The following is a 23,010-nucleotide window of genomic DNA, read 5'->3' on the forward strand; positions in this document are numbered from 1 at the left end:
TAATTATGTAAAGTAAGTAAACTTTGGAAGCCAGGCTTCTTACAGTTAGAATGGGAGCTTACAGAGAAGCTAGGAAAGGAGGCTAGAATGTTCTATGTGTAATGGATTAGAGTTGGAAACATCAGTATAACTCATATTTAGCTTAATATATATACAGATGGTTACATATAAAAATATTTAATAGATACATATACGTACAAGTGTTGTTATTGTCAGGTGCCATCAAGTTGGTTCCAACTCATAGCGACTCTATGTACAACAGAATGAAACACTGCCTGGTCCTGCGCCATCCACATGATCATTGCTGTGTTTGAGCCCACTTTTGCAGCCACTGTGTCAATTCATCTCATCGAGAGTCTTCCTCTTTTTCACTGTCCCTCTGCTTTACCAAGCATAATGTCCTTCTCCAGGGACTGGTCCCTACTGATAATGTGTCCAAAGTATGTAAGACAAAGTTTCACCATACTCCCTTCCAAGGAACATTCTGGCAGTACTTCTTCCAAGACAGATTTGCTCACTCTTCTGGAAGTCCATGGTATCTTCGATATTCTTCACCAGCACCATAGCTGAATGGCATCAATTCTTCTTTGGTCTTTAATATTCATTGTCCAACTTTCTCATGTATAAGAGGTGACTGAAGAAAATACCATGCTTGGTCAGGCGCACCTTAATCCCCAACATGACAACTTTGCTTTTTAATACTTTTTGCAGCAGATTTGCCTAATGCAATGCATCATTTGGTTTCTTGACTGCTGTTTCCCTAAGAGTTGATTGTGGATCCAAGTAAAATTAAATTCTTGACAACTTCAATCTTTTCTCAGCCTATCAAGATGTTGCGTATTAGTCCAGTTGTGAAGATTTTTGTTTTCTTTACGTTGAGGTGTAATCCATATTGAAGGCTGTGATCTTTGATCTTCATCAGTAAGTGCATGAAGTCCTCTTCACTTTCGGCAAGCAAGGTTGTGTCATCTGCATAACACAGGTTGTTAATGAGTCTTCCTCCAATCCTGATACAGAGTTTTTCTTCATATAGTTCAGCTTCTCAGATTATTTGCTCAGCACACAGATTGAATAAGCATGGTGAAAGCATAGAACTCTGACACGCACCTTTCTTGATTTTAAACCATGCAGTATCCCCTTGTTCTGTTTGAACAACTGCCTCTTGGTCTATGTACAGATTCTGAATGAGCACAATTAAGTGTTCTGGAATTCTCATTCTTCATAATATTATTTATAATTTGTTATGATCCACACAGTAGGATGCCTTTGCATAGTCAATAAAACACAGGTAAACATCTTTCTGGTATTCTTTGTTTTATCCAAGATCAATCTAACACCAGCAATGATATCCCTTGTTCCATATCCTCCTCTGAATCCAGCCTGAATTTCTAGCAGTTCCCTGTCGATGTACTGCTGCAACCATTTTTGAAATATCTTCAGCAAAATTTTACTTGTATGTAATATTAATGATACTGTTTAATAATTTCTGCATTCTGTTGATGACCTTTCTTTGGAATGGGCACGTATATGGACTTCTTCCAGTTGGTTGACCAGGTAGCTGTCTTCCAAATTTCTTGGCAGGGACAAGTGGCCACTCCCAGCATTGCATCTGTTTGTTGAAACATCTCAATTGATATTCTGTCAATTCCTGGAGCCTTTTTTTTTTTTTTTTTACCACTCCCTTCAGTGCAACTTGGACTTCCTCCTTCAATACCTTCAGTTCTTGATAATATGCTACCTCCTGAATTGACTGAACATCAACCATTTCTTTTGGGTACAGTGGTTCTGTGTATTCTTTGCATCTCTTTATGATGCTTCCTGTGTCATTCAATATTGCAACTTGAGGCTTAAATTTTCTCTTCAGTTCTTTCAGCTTGAGAAACACCAAGCATGTTCTTCCCCTTTGGTTTTCTAACTCCAGGTTTTTGCACATTTCACTATAGTACTTTATTTTGTTTTCTTGAACCACCTTTTGAAATCTTCTGTTCAGCGCTTTTACTTCTTCATTTCTTCCATTTACTTTAGCCACTATACATTCAAAAGCAAGTTTCAGAGCCTCTTCTGACATTCATTTTGGCCTGTCTCTTCTGACATTCATTTTGGTCTGTTCTTTCTTTCCTGTTTTTTAATGACCTTTTGCTTTCTTCGTGTATGATGTCCTTGATGTCATCTCACTACTTGTCTGGTCTTTGATCTTTAGCGTTCAGTGTGTCAAATCTTGAGATGCTTCTTGAGATGCTCTCCAAACTCAGGAGCTGTATTCTCAAGGTCATATGTTGGCTCTCATGAACTTGTTTTAATTTTCTCAGCTTCCACTTGAACTTGCATATGAGCAATCAATGGTCTTTTTTGCAGTCAATGAGCAAATGATGGCCTTGTTCTGACTGATAATATTGAGCCTCTCCATTTTCTCTTTCCCCAGATATAGTCAATTTGACTCCTGTGTATTCCATCTGGTGAGGTTCACATGTGTTGTTGCCGTTTACGTTGTTGGAAGAAAGGTATTTCCAATGAATAGGTCCTTGGCCTTGCAAAATTCTATCATGTGACCTCCCGTGTCATTTTTATCACCAAGGGCACATTTTCTAACTACTAACCCTTCTTCATTTCCAACTTTCACATTCCAATCACCCGTAATTATCAATGCATCTTGATTATATCTTTTGATCAGTTTTGGACTGCAGAAGTTGATTTTAAAAAATCTTCAATGTCTTCATCTTTGGCATTAGTGGTTGGTGCATAAATTTGAATAATAGTCATATTAACTGGTCTTCCTTGTCAGTGTATAGATATTATCCTATCACCGACAGCACTGCACTGCAGGATAGGCCTTGAAATCTTCTTTTTGACAATGAATGCGATACTGTTCCTCTTCAGTTTGTCCTTTCCAGCAGAGCAGACCATGTGACTGACTGATTTACAAAGGCCAATACCAGTCCATTTCATCTCACTAATGTCTGGGATATTGATCTCTATGCATTCCATTTCATTTTTGACAACTTGCAGCAGGACCAAGGTGGCAGAGTAGTCAGATGATTCCAGTGATCCCCCTTACAACAAAGACCTGAAAAAACAAGTGAAACAATTATATATATGACAAGCTAGGATCCCTGAACATCAAAGGCCAAGTTAGAAAACTGAGTGGTAGGGGGTGGGAGAGAAGGCTCAGAAGCGGAGAGGAGTTGCTGGACCTGAATCACTGGGAAACCTCCGGCACCATTCCCTGGAGTGACCGCGGCAGGGCTAGCAGTAGCTTCCAGGATGCAGTTTCCTCAGGGAGAGACAGCCAGCTGCACAGCCTACTTACACCTCCGGAACCAGAGAAGAAAGGCGCTCTTGGCAAAAGCTAAGTACTTGCATTTATTTTACCACACTCCAGCCCCCAAGCTGACTTCAGTAGCTGTCAGTTTCCCTGGGCCTGAGATAGGCTCTGCTGCACACTCTGAGCCATTCTCCCCCCCGCCTTGGAGAAGGAATAAATTCACAATTGGGGGAAAAGATAATCTGCCAGCTTCACTAAGCTGGGGAGCTCCGGACAGAAGTGGCTCGTGTCCAGGCACAAATGATCTGCGGACTTTGAATACCTTTCACCCTTGCATGGATCTGTGTGGGCCCATTTCAGGAGAACAGGCCCTTGCTAGCAGACTGCAACTGTTTCAGCTGTGTGATGGAAAGGTGAGTTTTTGATGTTTGACGCCACTTTGCCTATTTAAAAGGGCACTCACCTACCCCCATTGGGTGGCTCCATCCGTGACACCTAACCACCCATGACAGGGGTCCAAGGATAACTGGTACCTCCCAGACCTTACAACGAAAGCATTGGTTGCCCATGGTCCATCTGCAGAACCGACCCACCTGTGTGCTACAGGGAACAGGGATGCGCTTTCCTCACAGACACTCAGGGGACAGTTGTCAGCCCCCTGCCTTGTTCAGAGCATGACCCCCTGTGGCAACCAGGTACCTGTACCTACACCAATCACCCTTGCCCCTCTAAGACTGTAGGACAGAACCTGTACCACACACTTGATGACCAACTACCTGGACACCTGTGCTGAATCCATATAAGAAAAGTGAATGGACTCCTAGGCTCATATACCTGGTAACAGCTCTAGCCATCTGGTGACAGGACGTTAGAGCCTCAAAGGTGAAAATAATCAAGCTAGCTCACTCAAGCAAGCTATTCAGGCATATCAAAACAAAACAAAGCAAGAAGCTAGGATACAGTAAGCAAATATAAACTAATGCAATAACTTATAGATGGCTCAGAGACAACAGTCAATATCAAATCACATAAAGAAGCAGATCATGATCACTTCAACAAGCTCTAAAAACAAAGAATCAAGGAATCTTCCAGATGAAGGTGTATTCTTGGAATTACCAGATGCAGAATACAAAAGATTAATATACAGAACTCTTCAAGACATCAGGAGTAAGATCAGGCAAAACACAGAACAAACCAAGGAACACACAGATAAAGCAGTTGAAAAAAATTTAAAAGGTTATTCAAGAACATAATGAAAAATTTAATAAGCTGCAAGAACCCATAGAGAGACAGCAATCAGAAATTCGAAAGATGAACAATAAGAATTACAGAATTAGACAATTCAATAGAAAGTCAGAGGACCAGAATTGAGAAAGTGGAAGACAGAATTAGTAAGATTGAAGATAAAATGCTTAGCACCAATATAGTCAAAGAAAAATCAGATAAAAGAATTTTTAAAAATGAAGAAACCCTAAAAATCATTTTTGACAGCTTCCAATTTTCCTAGAGTCATACTTTGTACATTCTATGTTCTGATTATTAATGGATGTTTGTAGCTGTTTCTCCTCATTTTGAGTCATGCTGTGTCAGCAAATGAAGGTCCTGAAAGCTTTACTCCATCCATGTCATTAAGGTCAATTCTATTTTAAGGAGACAGCTCTTCCCCAGTCGTATTTTGGTGCTTTCCAACCTGAGGGGCTCATCTTCTAGCACTATACCAGACAGTGTTCCACTGCTACTCATAATGTTTTCATTGGCCAATTTTTTTAGAAGTAGACCATCAGATCCTTCTTTCTACTGTCTTCGTCTGGAAGCTCCACTGGAACCTGCCCAGCACAGGTTACCCTGCTGGTATTTGAAATACCGATGGCATAGCTTTCAGCATCCCAGCAACACACAAACCACCAGAGTATGACAAACTGAGAGAGGAGTAGTGAGCTAGTATGAGACTAAGATTCAATATGGGATTTGTCTTTGGTTTCTGAAAGATAATCATTGGCATTTTCCAGCAATTGAGGTGTGTTTGTTATCTAGAACAGTCAGGTAACCCTTGAAAATATGTGTAAATGATTAGGGCTACATAGACCACACCTGATCAGCTAACCTCAAGAAGGGAGAGGGACATGATTTAGTCAATTATGCAATTCAGTAATTCAGTCAACGGTAACCATGCAATAAGGCCCCAGTCATGACTATGCAATGAAGACAATTAAAGATTCTGAACACAGAAGTTCTGGGGGCTTCCTGGATTGGGAAGAACATCTGTTCTTGAGAGGGTGGCCCATTCTTGGCAACAACAGAAGACTCACACCACCATCCTCCTAGACCTTGTCCTGTGCTTCTCTTTGTATCCTTCTTGGTTATAATAAATGGGTAACTATTAACTACAGATTCTCTCCATGAATTCTGTGCACCAGTCCAAGGAATTAACTAACCTACGGGGGCCTATTCAGCAGTCTGATGGACTGAATCCTTTAACTTGTGAACTCTGACCCTGTTCTTGGTGACTGGGGATCAGAGATGTCTGAACAATCATTCAGAAGAATGGTGTCTTTTTAACTTGTGTGTTCTGACTTCTCTTGGAGTGGCTAGATCAGAGAAGGGCTGCATGGGTAGCCAGTCTAAAGGATGATGTCCTTTTAATTTGTGAGCTCTAACCCAGCTCTGGTGGCTGGGGTTAGAGAGAGAGTACCACTTGGGAAGATGGTGACAAGGATGGATAAGTGGGAAGGTGAGGGCTGAATCCATTTCCAGGTGGGAATTGGATTCACACTGATCCTTAAAATGCAGTTAGCAATAAAGGTGAGATTTGTCCACTGTGCCCCTTGTTTGGCACAGTTAGTATACACATATATATATTTCCTTGGTGAGAAGACATAAAACAATGACATCCCAGTAGCAATGAGCACACCCAGTACTCAGATCTTCATTTCTAATATCATTCTCCAATAGAAGGAAGCAGGACTCCTTGGAGAATGGCTGAATCTAGGATTGGGGAAGGAAATGTACCAGATGAACCTGGAGCATCTTGTAGTGCCAGAAAGTAAGAAATTGTTCCAAAAAAAAAAAAAAAAAAAAACCCACAATGATATGGGTATGTCAAAAGATATAGCAGCCAACTGAAAGAATTTATAGTGACCAAAGCTAGAACAATTTTAGCCACAAAATAAAGTAGTGTAATACCCATACTACGAGATAAATATTCTTAGTCCATGCTTACACAAATAAATGGTTGAATAAATAAATAAGTAGTGGAGAAAAGACAGATGTCTCCAGCAGAAGAATTCCACACAATTTATGCAGATATTCCACCCTCGAGGTAGAACGTAAAGGGGGCATGCAGGCATCCACTTCAAAGAATATAGTATGGGAAGGAAGTGGTAACTTTACAGTGGAGAAACCTGACAAAACTACCTCAAGTTAGGTGATCAAGATCAAGATCAACAGTGGCAAGTCATACTGATAGTATGTCTTCTGAAACCATTTGATGAAAATGGCACTCTGTTTATGCAGTCATCCTCCCCAAAACACATTAATCAGTCTAAACATGAAGAAAATATATGTAAAATTCTCAACTGAGGGAAATTCTGCAAAATAACTGCCCTGTGCTCCTCAAAACAGTCAATGTCATCAAAAACATGGAAAGTCGCCTAAGAAGACAGGTCAACTCAGTGCTGTGTGGTATCCTGGATGGGACCCTGGAACAGAAAAGGGACTTTAAGGAAAGACACTGAGGAAAACTGACAAAGTTTGGACTTCAGTTAATAATAATATATCAGTATTGCTTCATTAATTGTGACAAATCTAGCATACTAATGTAAGTCAATAACAGGGAAAATGAATGTAGAGTATATGGGAATGCTCTCTGCCTTTGTAATAATTCTGTAATTCTAAAACTCCAAAATTACAAGCTCATTTTTTTTAAGGTAAATCAGATAGTATTTCTCCTCTTTTTAAAGCCCTTTTAGTTATCTAATCATTCAAAAACTTCATATAGGGGGCTCTTATGCTCTAAAAAAAAAAAAAAAAAATTTTTTTTTTTTTTTTTTTAATGCTCTAGCCACTGTCCTAGTTGCTGAGGATTTGATCAGGAGCAAAAAAAAAAAAAAAAAAAAAACTCTTCTAATTTATTCAAGGAGACTAGATTCATCACACATCTGGAGAAGACGTTCAAAGAGGTGGAGAGCTTGGAACAGGGACCCAGTCAGATTTGGGACACAGGAGAGGCTCCTGGGAGCTGAACGAGTTGAGAAGCTTGTCAAGGGAAGAGGCCTGCTACGCGCTAGAAAAACTTAGAAGGCTAATGTGCCTGGGGTGTGGTGGGAGGTGAGGCTGTGGAGTCGGCAGGGCCCCGTTATGGAGCCTTGTTCAGGCTTTTGGTCTTGTCCCAAGAGCGACGGGAAACATGATCATTGCCCATCTCCTCTTCTCAACTACATGAGAGTAGAGACGCTGATTCTTTGCTCATCTCAGCACCTAAACACAATGGCAGGACTGATAACCTGGTTTCTTTCCTTTTTCTTTCTTTTTGATTATAGATTCATAGGAAGTTACCAAAAAAAAAAAAATCACAGAAAGGTCTTGTGGACCCTTCACACTGTTTCACCCAGTGGTTTTATCTTGCATAACTACAGTACAATATCAAAACCTAGAAATCCATATTCATAAATCAACAGAGCTTGTTCAGATTTCAGCAGTTTTATTTGCACACATTTGTGTGTGTGTGTGTGTGTATAGTTCTAAACAATTTTACCACATATGTAGAATCGTGTAACCACCACAGTCAAGATACTGTTCCATGATTATATCAAGAACTGTTCCAGCACCAGAAGGTTCCCTTGTGCTACCTCTTTATAGCCACACCCCCCATGACCGTTCCCTAAACCCTGGCAACCATTATTCTGTTCCCCATCTGTGTAAATTTCATTTACGACGTACTTTTTAGGAAGGAGATTGACATGATCAGAGTGAGCTGGCCAAATATGAAAAATGTCTCCTGGTGTGGTAAGGAGTGGTTGGGGAGACAGGGACAGATCAGAGCACATCAGTCTGGGGGGGCGAGGAAATGATGGTTGAAAGGTGGTCATAACTGGTGAGCAAGCTGGAAACCATGGCCAGGGGATGGGTTGCCTGCATCTATTATCTTGGCGGTAGAGTAGTTTCTGTTGGAGACATAATCCAGGATGTGGTCTGGGAGTGGGTGGCTGAGATGGAGTGGGATGGGCATGGAGATGAGGCTTTGGAGGGACCAAGAGGCTGAGGCTGCTAGAGGTTGTCATGAGGATGCTGACATTCTTTAGGATGATGGCAAGGCCTCAGTGGAGATACAGCCAGAAATGAATGGGAGCGAACCAGCCATGCAGAGCAGAGAAGGGTGGATGTGGAGCTGAGACACTAGCTTGTTAATGGGCCCAGGGGTGAGCAGAGTGGCACAAGTGGAAGAGTGCGTTCTAGCTAAATGGCAGGAGCCTCACAATTATAACACCTGTAAATGGACACAAGGAACAAAGTGAAGCAAAGTTCTAGAGCAGCTTTAAAAAAACAAGCAAGCAAAAATAAATAAATAAATAAACTAGTTGCTCTTGAGTTGATTCTGACTCATAGCAACCCTATAGGACAAAGTGGAACTGCCCCACAGGGTTTCCAAGGACCAGCTCATGGATTCGAACTGCCAATCTTTTGGTTAGCAGCTGAGCTCTTAACCACTGCGCCACCAGGGCTCCAGAGCATCTTTAGTAAGTGGCAAATTTGGATTCGGGAAAGGAGAGGAACCTCTTGCCTCCCATTCTACCTAAATCTAGACCTTTAGGATTTTCCCGGCCCAGACCTGGTTTTGTCACAGACGAGAGCTGGATCTGAAAAATCAGATGTGGCTTGAGCAGCCAGTCACCATGCCTGGGTGCAAGCAGATCCAAGAGGCAGACAGAGCAAGGGAGAAAAGGACATCACCACACATAGGTCAGTGCGGTAGCCCTGAAGGTAATGTGGTCCACTCACGCATCAAAGAAGTCATCTTCCTACATGGGGAGGAGCAAGTCAGGATGGACAGACCTGAACTGTGTGTTCCAATACTGCCTCTTCTGAGGCGTGAGGAGGGAGAATACGTTTAACAATAGTCTTAATAATACCAATCAGTTATTGAGCCGACTCTGACGCATGGGGACCAAAGTGTTAGAGTAGAATTGTGCTCCAAAAGGTTTTCATGGCTGTAATCTTTATGGAAACAGACCACCAGGCCTTTCTTCCACAATGCAGTGGGTTTGATCTGCCAGCCTTTGGGTTATAAGTCTAAAGAAAACTCTTTGTTAACAATAGTCTTCTACAATTGAATGAATCCTTTAAAAGAAGATTGCAGAACTAGTTAAGACATTGATTCCAAGAAAATTAATTATGTTAGAAGGAATTGATTTGGCAAGTCATCTTTTAGAAAGAACAAATTTTCTCAAATCTTTTGGTGTGTTAGAGTGTTTTTGAAAGATTTAAGGTAAAAAAAAGATGTTTTCAGAAAGAAAGAAATTTTCTTTAATAATGGCAAGGGAGATTGACAGAAGAAAAACTGACAGTAACATTTGAAGATTTAATTAATGTATATGATGAATGTAGGAAGTATTAATAGCTAATAATTTACGCAGCAGTTTGTTAAACTTCCGACAAGAATAACATTATAGGTTCCCTGGGGCATTATTTGCATATTAATGAGAATCTATGTGAGAACACTTATAAACCGCAGTCATTCTTACCAATTGTGTTTATGAATATTTGGATCCTTTAAAAACCTTTCCTGTTGTGTCTTTAAAGACACCATTATGTCAGTCATGCAAAATTTCCCTTCTATCCCACTTTCCCCAGTTTCAATTTTATTTTTCCTGAAAGCTGAGTGACTGTCGGATGCCCTATATCTTGTATCCATTCTGGACACATTTATATGTAAGGCTTTGGTGGTTTGAGCATGGTCTTCCTTAAGGAAATCAAGAAGGGCTCTTTGACCTCCTTTCTCCATGAATTATAATTAAATCGTATATTTTTTCCAACACAGATTTCTGTTTTGTGCAGGTCCATTTAGAAGAGGCATTAAGGATTTTAGGTCACTAGGCTACTGCTCACTAAGTTCTGTTCAGCACATGATTCCACTGCCCTGAAACACTCAGTTGCCAAACAGTAGCCTACTTTTAGTAAATTACAACCATAATTTACTAAATTTTACTGAAGTAATTTGCTAACTGGTACCCTAGTGGCCTGGAGAAGCTATTACAATCTGTGGTCCTACTTAAGTTGGGAAAACCATCTGGCTCCACAACTGGACTGATGTGCTTCATCGCAAACTCACCAGTCTACACTCTGGCCACCAGAACTGTGAGACAGCAGACTGAATTTGGGGGACTCCTTAATGGGGTCAGAGGAAAGAAACTGGAGAGGCTTGGCACATGGGATTGCTCATACTGATGGGCAGGGCTGAGGCCGGCCCATACAGCTCCTTTGTGCCAATTGCAAAAAAGGACAAGCCCCATGCCAGGGCACCTGGCCCGGTGAATGGAGGTGAGTTAAAAGCCTCCGCCTTCACATCTTGTCCCCTTGACAGGCTGTCCTTGTGCAGGGCACAGCCACGCCTGGCCAGCTGGTGGTTGCTTTTCTTACATCCATTAGGCCAGGATGGAGCCTCAAGGCACCACGGAGATGAAAGTGGTGGAAAGGACCCTAGCCTGGAATCCAGAAGGACTAGATCTGCTGCCGTTCTGCCTGTTGCTAGTTGAATGGACTTAGATAAGACTCTTACCTTTTCTAGATCTGTTTTCTCATCTGTAAAATGAGAATTAGCAAAGATACATGTCTGTGTCTTTTCTTTTTTCCAGGACCTGCAAAATGAGCTCTTATGTAGGGCACCAATAAACTGAGTGGAAAACTCAGGACTGCTCTGGAGGGAGCAGAGGTGGAGTCAGAGCCCTGCCATCTTCTCCTTCTTCCCAACTCTGAGGCAGCGCTGAAGCTCCCCAGAAGGGACACATCATGACACTCTGGGGACTGACGGCTCTGAGACCCCCCAAGGCCTTCACATTCCAAGACTGTACCTTTCTGATCCTCAGCTTCCAAGGAACTCTTGAAAGGCACAAGGGCATTTACAGGGTCGTTGTCTGGGTTTGATGGAGCAGAGTTGTAATGTGATCCATTACCGTGGGTAACGACATATAGAAAGAAATTCACTGAGCAACATCTTCCACTTGCAGTGCGTTCCAAAGTCTACAACTTGCGTTTTCATTCATTACCTCATTTAAGCCTGAGAACAATCCCACAGATTATCCCTGTTTTCCAAGTGAGGAAACTGGGGCAGAAATATTAAGAGGGCCTCCCGTGGTTACATAGCTAGAAAGAGTTGCCCGTTGGGCCAGATTTTTTATCCCAAGCCTGTTGTTTTTTCCAATAGCTGCCTGTCTTGCTTAATCTGTTGCAGTTAAATCTGAGAGGACTGCAGAGCTGACATCCGAACGGCTCCAACTCTGTGGCGGTGGGGCAGACAATCTGTGTGAGCGTCTAGAAGACTGAAGAGGGGGCTGAGGGAAGGAGACGAAGGAGGTGTTCACAGGCACGGTTTCCTTTTATTACACACAGGGTTTCCAGGTCAAGCCCCATCTGGCAGATGACTAGCAGCCACTTCTCCATGATGAATGAAGGCACACGGGGCATGTTCCCGGAGCACAACATATCTTTGTTCGGAGATGTCAGACGCAAAATTGAGTTGCTTCAAAACTTGCTCTCAAACATAGGCACAAAAGCCATGATATGGAAGTTCATATGGAATTTGGATAAGCCAAGAATGTGACATTTTCACCTGCAATTGTATATAAACATGCTTTTGCAGGGAGATTTTAAAAACCTTTTTATGGTGGGATACAGAAATCCACACGAACCTATATGAAGAGTTAGATGAAGTATCATAAGGTGAGTGGTCTCATAACCACCAGCAGCTCAAGAAATTAAGCTTTTCCGGCTACTCCAGAACCCTCTTCATGTGCCCCATCCCAAAGACAAGCCCTCCTCCTCCAAAGCAACCACTCTCTGGATTTATGTTAATCCAGTCCTTACATTTCTTTACAGCTTATTACTTAATTATGTATTCCTGGACACTAAAGTTTAGTCTTGCCAATTTCAGAAAATTGAATATGTCTTTCAAGCCTCCCAATCTACAGGTTTCTCTCCATGCTTTTCTTTTCCCTGTGATTTATCTGTTGAAGAACCCAGGCTGTCTGGCCTTGTGGATTTGGCTGAGTAAGTCCTCTTGGTGCAGTTTAACACGTTACTCTGTCCTCTTGCTTTCCTGCAAACTGGAAGCTGGACCACCGACTGGATTGGACTCAGGCCCAGTCCAAGCTCAAGTGATGTGTTCTTCCACCAGGAGATACCTCATGTCTAATTCTCACTCTTTTTTTTTTTTTTTTTGATGCTAGCAGGTCTTGATGATCAATGTCTGCATCTGTGAATTCATTGGGGGTTACAAAATGGTGATATTTGTAGTCAATATTTCTTTTTCAGTTATTGGCTGGGATGTTATTATAAAAAGACATTTCCCCTTACCTATTTTTTTTTTTTTTTATTATCTGGTTACTTAGTGATATACTTCCTATAGGAAAGGCATGATAAATGTCTGAATTTTTTTCTTGTTATTTGCCAATTTGTTTTTGTTTGTTTATTGTGCATTACAGGAAAGTTTCCAGATCAAATTAGATTCTCATTTAATAGTTATACATAAAGTGTTTCACGGCCTTGGCTTCATTTGCCACAATTCCCCACAGCACTCTCCCCATTTCTACCCTGGGTACCTGTTTCCTTTTGTCCTGATTTTCTACCTCTTTGCTTTTGGGAAAATACCACCCTTTTGACCTCGTGTAATTGATTATTCTAAGGAGCACATTCCTGTAAGGTGTTATTGTTTATTTTATGGGCTTGTCTATTGTTTGGCTGGAAGGTAGTCTCCAGGAATGGCTTCATGTCCAAGTCAGAAGGGTGTCTTAAGGCCATAGTCTCAGGGGTTCCTCCAAACTCTGTCAGACCAGTAAGTCTGGCCTTTTTTGTGAATTTGATTTTTTCTGCATTTTTCTCCCACCCTGTCTGGGACCCTGTGTGGGATCCCAGTCAGAGCCATCGGTAGTGGTAGCCATGCACCATCTAGTTCTTCTGATCTTGTGGTCTTGTAGGCTGTGGTTCATGTGGTCCTTTAGTCTTTGGATTAATTGCTTCCTTGAGTTTTGGTTTTTTTTCACTCTCCTTTGCTATGGACTGGAAGAGACTAATAGTTGTATCTTAGATGGCCCCATGCAGGCTTTAAGACCCCAGACACTACTCACCAAACTAGGACGTAGAACATTGCTTTTATGAACTATGTTGTGCCTATTGATATAGATGTCCCCCAAGTCTATGGTCCTTTGTCTTGGAGCCTAGGAACTTCATCCCACAAGGTGTTTGGTTATGTCTAAGACGTTTCCCTGCCTGTATCCCTTGTGTGCTCTCTTGTCTATATTAATATATGAGGAGAGCCTACAGTTGTGTGTAGAAATATCTATCATCAAACCTGTACTGCCATGGGTGTGTTCCCCTAGACCCTCCCACACCTCTTGGTCTACCTATGTAATTGTCAAGGATTTCACTTTACTTAGATCCACAATCAACACCCATGGAAGCAGCGTCAAAAAATCAAATGACACTTTGCATTGGGCAAACCTGCTACAAAAGACCTCTTTAAAGTGTTGAAAAGCAAAGATATCATCTTGAAGACTAAGGTGAACCTGATCCAAGCCATGATGTTTCCAATCACCTCATATGCATGTGAAAACTCGACGATGAATAAAGAAGACCGAAGAAGAGTTGACGCCTTTGAATTGTGATGTTGGAGAAAAACATTACTGCCAGAAGAAGGAACAAATCTGTCTTGGAAGAGTATGACCAGAACGCGCCTTAGAAAGAAGGATGGCAAGACTTTGTCTCAGATACTTTGGACAAGTTGTCAGGTGGGATCAGTCGCTGGAGAAGGACATCATGCCTGGTAAAGTAGAGGGTCAACAAAAAAGAGGAAAACCCTCAATGAGATGGATTGACACAGTAACTGCAACAATGAGCTTAAGGATAAAAACAATTTTGAGGGTGCCGCAGGACTGGGCAGTGTTTCATTCTGTCATGCATAGGGTTGCTATGAGTTGGAACCAACTCAATGGCACCTGACAACAACAACAATGTAGCCATTGGTAAATTATTTTTTGTTCATACTATTGTCACAGGATTGTCTATGCTATAGTAGTTACCACAGTAGCCCTTTATTTTTGCATTTCTCTCAATGTCTTCTCTTGCCTTGGTCATGTTGTGCTGCCTTCTCCCATGTTGTGTGTTCCTTTTCCCTTCACCAATATTAACATGTGCCTGCTATCACTTTGATAATTTTCCCTCAGTCCCCCTCCCACACCTGGCAACCATCAAAGAATTTTTTCTTTTTTTGTTCTGTGTGTAAACTTTTTTCTTACTTTATAATAGCAGTCTCATACAATATATGTCCTTTTGTGGTTGACTTTTTTCATTCACCATAATGTCCTCTAAACTCATCTATATTGTGAGATGTTTCAAGGGTTTGTTATTATTCTTTATCATTGGATAATATTCCATCATGGGTATGTACCACAGTTTTTAATCCATTCATCCGTTGATGTGCACTTAGGTTGTTTCCACATTTTTGCTTTTGTGGATAAGGCTACAATGAACATGGATGAACGTATGTCTATTTGTGTCATGGCTTTATAGGGTATACAGCTAGGAGTGGGATTGTTGGATCACATGGTATTTCCATTTCTATACTTTTGAGGAAGTGCCATACTGTTTTCCATACTGGTTTTACCACTTTACATTCCTACTAACAGTGTGTAAGAGCTCTGATCTCCCTATACCTTGCCAACATGTGTTATTTTCTGTGTTTTTGATTCATGCCAGTAATGTCAGTGAGAGATGGTAGCTCATTATAGTTTTGATTAGCATCTCTTTAATTGCTAATGACAATGAGCATTTCTTCACATGTTTGTTAGCAGCCTGAATGTCTTCTTTGGTAAAGTGCCTGTTCATACCCTTTGCCTATTTTCTAATTGGATTGTTTGTCTTTTTGTTGTTGTCATTGTTGAGCTGTTGACATTTTCTATAAATTTTAGAGATTAGACCCTTGTCATGTCAGATATTCATAGCCAAAGTTTTTCCCCAACCTATAGGCTCTTATTTTACTCTTTTGAAGAAGTCTTTTGTTGAGCGTAAGTATTTAATTTTTTGGAGATCCCGTTTACCTAGTTCATCTTCTACTGTGTGTGTATTTTTAGTTATGTTGGGTATTCTATTTATACAAAGTATTAGGCTCCTAGGATTGTCTATTTTTTCTTCCATGATATTTACAGTTTTAGGTTTTATATTTAAGTCTTTGATTCATTTTGAGTGAGTTTTTGTGTACAGTGTGAGGTACGGGTCTTGTTTCATTTTTCTGCAGATAGATCCAGTTTTGCCAGCACTATTTGTTGAAAAGACTGTCTCTTCCCCATTTAAAGGGCTTTGGCCCTTTGTCAAAGATCAGCTGTCCATAGGTGGATAGATTTATGAATGAGTTCTCAATTCTATTCCATTGGTCTATGTGTCTATTGTTGTACCAGTTCCAGGCTATTTTGACTACCATGGCCGTATACTAGATTCTGAGATCAGGTGGTGTGAGGCCTCCTAGTTTGTTCTTCTTTAATAATATTTTATTTATTTGGAGCCTGTTTCCCTTCCATATAAAGTTAATGATTAGTTTTTCCATCTCGTCCAAGAATGCTTTTGGGATTTGGATCAAGATTGCAGTGTATCTGTAGGTCATTTTGGGTGGTATTGACATTTTCACAATGTTAAGTCTTCCTATCCAAGAGCATAGTGAGTTTTTTCATTTATGTAGGTCTCTTGGTTTCTTGCTGTAGTGTTTTGTAGCTTTCTTTGTATAAGTTGTTAGGTGCCGTCAAGTCTGTTCCAACTCATAGTGATCGCATAGGACAGAGTAGAACTGCCTCATAGGGTTTCCAAGGAGCAGCTGGTGGATTTGAACTGCAGACATTTTGGTTAGCAGTCAAGATCTTAACCAGTACACCACCAGGGCTATTCCTGGGTATTTTACCTTTTGGGGGGCTATTGTAAATGATATTGTTTTCCTGACTTTCCTTTTCAACGTTCTCTTTATGTAGAGGAATCCAACTGATTTTTGTATGTTGATCTTGTATTCTGCCACTTTGCTGAATCCTTCAATTAGTTCCAGTAGCCTTCTTACGGAATCTTTGAGATTTTCTGTGCATAGGATCATATCATCTGTGAATAGGAGTGGTTTTACTTTTTCCTTATCAATTTGAATGTGCTTTATTTCCTTTTCTTGCATTATTGCTCTTGCTAGGACTTCTAATAAGATGTTTAGTAAGAGTGGTGATAGTGGGCACCCTTGTCTGGTTTCCATTCTCAAGAGGAATAATTTCAGACTCTCTCCACTTAGGACAATGTTGACTACTGGTTTTATGTTGTTGTTGTTAGGTGCCATTGAGTTGGTTCCGACTCACAGTGACCCTATGTGCAACAGAATGAAACACTGCCCAGTCCTATGCCATTCTCACGATAATTGTTATGTGTGAGCCCGTTGTTGCAGCCACTGTGTCAATCCATCTTGTTGGGAGTCTTCCTGTTTTCACTGTCCCTCTACTCTACCAAGCAAGATTTCCTTCTCCAGGGACTGGTCCCTCCTGATAACATGTCCAAAGTATGTGAGAAGAAGTCTCGCCATCTTCGCTTCTAATCAGCATTCTGGCTGTACTTCCTCCAAGACAGATCTGTTCATTCTTTCGGCAGTCCATGGTATATTCAATTATTCTTTGCCAACACCATAATTCAAAGGTATCAATTCTTCTTCTGTCTTCTTATTCATTGTCGAGCTTCCACATGCATATGAGGCGATTGAAAGCACTGTGACTTGTGTCAGGTGCACCTCAAAGCGAGATGTTTGTTTTTTAACACTTTAAAGATGTCTTTTGCAGCAGATTTGCCCAATGCAATGAGCCATTTGATTTTTTGTCTCCTGCTTCCATGGGAGTTGATTGTGGATGCAAGTAAGATTAAATCCTTGACAATCTTTTCTTGGTTTTTCATGATGTTGCTTATCGGTCCAGTTGTGAGGATTTTTGCTTTCCTTGTGTTGAGGTGTAATCCATACTGAAGGCTGGATTATTATTTATCAATAAGTGCTCCAAGTCCTTTTCACTTTCAGCAAGCAAGGTTGTGTCATCTGCATAACACGGGTTGTTAATGACTCTTCCTCGAATCCTGATGCCATGTTCTTTTTCATATAGTCCAGCTTCTCAGATTATTTGCTCAGCATACAGATTGAATAAGTATGGTGAAAATATACAACCCTTACACGCACCTTTCCTTACTTTAAGCCACACGGTATCCCCTTTTTCTGTTTGAATGACTGCCTCTTGATCTAAGTACAGGTTCCTCATGAGCACAGTTAAGTGTTCTGGAATTTCCATTCTTCGCAACGTTATCCATAACTTAAGATCCACACAGTGTAATGCCTTCACGTAGTCAATAAAACACAGGGAAGCATCTTTCTGGTGTTCTCTGCTTTCAGCCATGATCCGTCTGACATCAGCAATGATATTCCTCATTCCACATCCTCTTGTGAATCCAGCTTGAATTTCTGGCAGTTCCCTGTTGATATACTTCTGTAGCTGCTTTGAATGATCTTCAGCAAAACTTTACTTGCACATGATATTAATGATATCATTTGATAATTTCCACATTCCATTGGATTGTCTTTCTTGGGAATAGGCATAAATATGGATCTCTTCCAGGTAGTTGTCTTCCAAATTTCTTGGCATAGATGCGTGACCACTTCCAGCATTGCATTCATTTGTTGAAACATCTCAATTAGTATTCCGTCAATTCCTGGAGCCTTGTTTTTCACTAGTGCCTACAGTGCAGCTTGTACCTCTTCCTTCAATACCATCAGTTCTTGATCATATGCTACCTCTTGAAATGGTTGAGTGTCAACCAATTCTTTTTGGTGCAGTGACTCTCTGTATTCTTTCCATCTTCTTTTGATGTTTCCTGTGTCATTTAATATTTTCTCCATAGAATTCTTCAATATTGCACTTGAGGCTTGAATTTTTTCTTCAGTTCTTTCAGCTTGAGAAATGCTATACGTGTTCTTCCCTTTTGGTTTTTCTATCTCCAGATCTTTTCACATTTCATTGTAATAATTTACTTCATCTTCTCAAGCCACTCTTTGAAATCTTCTCTTCGGCTCTTTTACTTCATCCTTTCTTCCTTTCGCTTTAGTTCCTCTATGTTTAAGAGCAAGCTTCAGAGTCTCTTCTGACATCCTGTTTTGTCTTTTCTTTCTTTCCTGTCTTTTTAATGACTTCTTGCTTTCTTCGTATATGATATCCTTGATGTCATTCCACAACACGCCTGGTGTTCAGTCATTAGTATTCAATGCAACAAATCTATTTTTGGTTTTGTATAAATTCCCTTTATTATGTTGAGTAATTTCTCTCTATTCCTATTTTGCTGAGAGTTTTTATCAGGAGTGGGTATGGGACTTTATCAAATGCTTTTTCTGTGTCAATCTAGATGATCATGTGATTCTTTTCCTTTGTTTTATTTTTATGGTGGATTGTGTTGATTGATTTTCTAAGGTTGAACTCCCTTGGCAAGCCTTGATTGTGATGTATTATTTTTTTGATATGCTATAAAAAAAAAAAATTTTTTTTTTTTATTGACTAGGATTTTGTTGAGAATTTTTGCATCTATATTCATGAGGGATATTGGTCTGTAGTTTTCTTTTTTAATGATGTCTTTGTCTGGCTTTGGTATCAGAGTTATGCTGGCTTCATAGAATGAATTTGGGAGTATTCCTTCCTTTTCTATGTTCTGGAATAGCTTGAGTCGAATTGGTGTCAATTCTTCTCTGACTGTTTGGTAGAATTCTGTAGTTAAGCCTCTAGTGCAAGAAGGGGGAGCAATCTGGGGACCAGTTGGGTGGGAGATCTCCCACCAAGACCTCAGGGGTTCACTTCCTCATGCTCACCACTCACATGTTTATCCCTGTCCCTGCTTCTTTCCATGAATGTCTGTAGAGTTTCTCTGTCTGTTTTGGGAAAGTGTGAAGTTGCCTTGCTGATTTTTCACCCTGGGTTGCTGCTGGTCTTTCCTAAGATGGTTGTGTTGGGCCAGGACAACTGGCTGAACTTCTCCTTTCCGTGTTACTCCTCTTTTGCTGTGTCCATTCACTTTTTCTTTCCAGTAGTATTCAGTACAGTTCTTAGATCTTAGTTTTTGTTGTTCAGGATTCCCAGATTGTTATCGGCTTCTGATTTGCTTGGGGTTTTTTTTTGATGCAAGGGGATGTTAGGATCCATGTGACTAAGCCACCCTCTTCTTTTTGTCAATTCTTTAAATAATTGTTTCCCTATCATCCTCTGAAGGTGAGCAATTAGGTTTTTTTTTTTTTTTTTTTAAATATCACGATACTGTATATAGATTCATTGGGTGACATTTTAATTTTTTTTTTATCTTAAAAATGCTTCTATATCTTTTCTTGGCACAAGGCCTTATTGCCAAATATTTCCTTTCCCTTTCAAGCTACTTTTTTTTTTTTGCTCAGATACCCAAAACATATTTTATTTTTCTTTAGAGTTCAGTAGTTTTACTAGAATATATCTTGGTGGCAGGCATTCTCATTTGATATTCTTAAGCACAGGATACACTCCTTCAATATTTGATTTAAAAACTTTTAAAAACATTTCAGGATTAATTTCTCAAATTATAGTATTTAATATTTGTTTTGATCCCTTGTTTTCTTTTCAGAAACTCCTTTAGTCGTCCACATGTTGGATCTTCTTTAACACTCTTCAGTATATGCCACTGTCTCTCAAATTCTTTTTATCCTTTTAATTACTTCTGGTTTAATTTTTTTGTGCTTTTCATCTTTTATTACTATTTATTTCATTACTTATCTTGTTTATTCACTCTTGTTCTTCTAGTTTCTTTTGTGTTTCTGAATGCTTTTTTTTCTTGTATTTTGTTTTACATTGAAGTTCATGGTTCAATTTTAATTAATTTTTGTTAAGATATGAGGTTTAGTTTGAGGTTCATTATTTTTGTGTCTATAGTTGTTCAGTTGCTCCATCACCATTTGTTCAAAAGGCTTTCCATCCTTCTGCATTGAATATCTTATGCACTTTTGTAAAAAATTAGTTGGACAAATTTGTGTGGGCCTATTTATGAGTTCTCTATTCTGTTACATTGATCTATGTGTCTATTCTTCGGCCAGTATCACACTTTCTTGTTTACTATAGCTCTATTGTAAGCCATAATATCTGGTAGAGTGATTTATTCCCACTTTATTCTTCTTTTTCAAGATGATTTAAAGCTTTTCTGGAGTCCCTGTCTTTGCATATAAGTTTTAAAATAAGCTTATCTGCTTATGAAAAGTCTTACTATGATTTTGATAAGAATTACATTAAACCTATAGAGAAATTTGGGGAGAATTGCATCACTCCTATGTTGAATCTTCCAATAAATGATCTTGGTACATCTTCATTTGTTTAGATCTTCTTTGATTTCTTTCATTAGCATTTTTGTAGTTTTCAGCATATAGATCCTGTACATGTTTTTTAAGTGTATACCTAAGCATTTCAATTTCTTTGGATGATTTTAAATGGCTTTGTGTTTTTAATTTCTATTCCTACAAGTTTGGTACCACTATATACAAGTAAGATAGATTTTTGTATGTTGATCCTATATCATGCTGTGACCTTGAACTCGCTAGTATGGCAAGTTTTTTTTTTTTTTTTTAATTTTTTATAGATTCCTTGGAATTTTCAGTACAATTATATCATCTGCAAATAGAGATAGTTTTATTTCTTCCTTACCAATCTGTATGTCTTTTATTTTTTTCTTTTGCCATCTTGCAGTGACTAGAACTTCCTATACCATGTTGAATAACATTAGATTGGCATCCTTGCCTTGTTCCTGATGCTAGGGTGAAATCAGTCAGCCTTTCACTATTAAGTATGGTGTTAGCCCTAGGTTTTTTTGTAGATGTTCTTAGAAGCTGAGTTCTTTTATTTCCAGTTCTTTCCTGAGTTATGTCACTTCATTAATGAATTTTTATAATTTTTTTAAATGTCTATCACCCTGTTTGAAATAGTATGTTACAGATTTGATCTATTTTGAGTTTATGTCTTCCTGGTATGCTTTTGGAAACCCTGGTGGTGTAGTGGTTCAGAGCTACATCTGCTAACCAAAAGGTAGGAAGTTCGAATCCACCAGGCACTCTTTGGAAACCATGTGAGGCAGTTCTACTCTGTCCTACAGGGTTGCTATGAGTCGAAATCGACTCAACTGCAACAGGTAGCACGGGTGGTATGCTTTCATTTTCTACAGTATATTATTTTGCTCCTTATTCTCTTTTCTGAATCCTTCTTAAAATCTTAAATGATTTGGTATAGCTAATTCATTTTACTCCTTTGAGAAAATAATAGGGAAAGGACTTCCACATCCTTTCAGGCTAGGGGATTGTAATAATCAAATTTGGAACTGCCTGAAGTAGTTTGGCCTGGATCTCACAGTTAAATCACTAAGTGGTTTCTGAAGTTTCATTACTTAGTCCATTTATTCTAAGAACATTGGAACAATTATATAATGGGAAGACTGAAACTAATAATATCTACTGAATTATATGTAGGAATTACTCCATAATAAATCTGAGAACTGACACAGCATCTTACTGATCTTTACATCTTTAGGGCAATGCCTTGTACATAATACCACTCAGTAGATATTTATTAGAATAAGTGAATGAAGGGGAGAAATTAAAAATATAAATTCCTTCTGTATTTTAAGAAAGACATATCAATATGAAACCAAAAGCTATTCCCTGTAACTTTTGTTCTAATAAATCCCTTTTCTGAGGATGATGGGAAATTCAAACAAGCATCCACTGTGAAGTCTCTCCTCAAATTTATTATACTCTAATTGAGGAAACAACATAGCCTGTTTTTCTCTATGCTGTCCTGATGATGGCTTCCAGATACCACGTGGCCTCTGTTGGGCATGTGTGCTCTGCTCCTAGTCTCCCAACAGTGTCAAATCTAACCTGCTTCCTATTTTGGTTTGGTTTGTGCTTTGGATCTTAACTCCCCACTTCGCCTTCTTGTCTCAGACCCTGCGAGTCTGACTTACTTTTTGTCTTTCCTGCCCTGACTTGTTCTGCCGCCATGGGCCAGAAGAAGCTCAACCTAACTTAACAGGACTGGCTTCATATGGGAGTAGAGACACACACACATACACACACACACACACGCACACGCACACACACACTACTGTTTGCTATATGCCAGGCATTGCTCTAAGTACTCTAGGTATATTAAATCGTTTTATCCTCACAAGGAACTTGTAAGGTGGGTACTATTGTGATCTTTATTAGAAAGTGATGGAGCTGGGGTTTGAACCAAAGCAGCCTGACTCCAGCATTTGTTCACTAACTATTCTGCTATTCTGCCTTTAGATGTGAGAAAAGACTTAAAGGAGGGGTAAAGTTTGCACAGGTGATGAAGATACCAAAACAACTACATAATGTTATAACAAGGAGGAATGGCCCACTAATGTCCAGAAGCTGAAAAAGCAAAGGCCAGCCTTCTGCTGGAGTGGAGGGTCAG

The sequence above is a fragment of the Elephas maximus genome, chromosome 13 (assembly GCF_024166365.1).
Source record: "Elephas maximus indicus isolate mEleMax1 chromosome 13, mEleMax1 primary haplotype, whole genome shotgun sequence".
Classification (NCBI taxonomy): Eukaryota; Metazoa; Chordata; class Mammalia; order Proboscidea; family Elephantidae; genus Elephas; species Elephas maximus.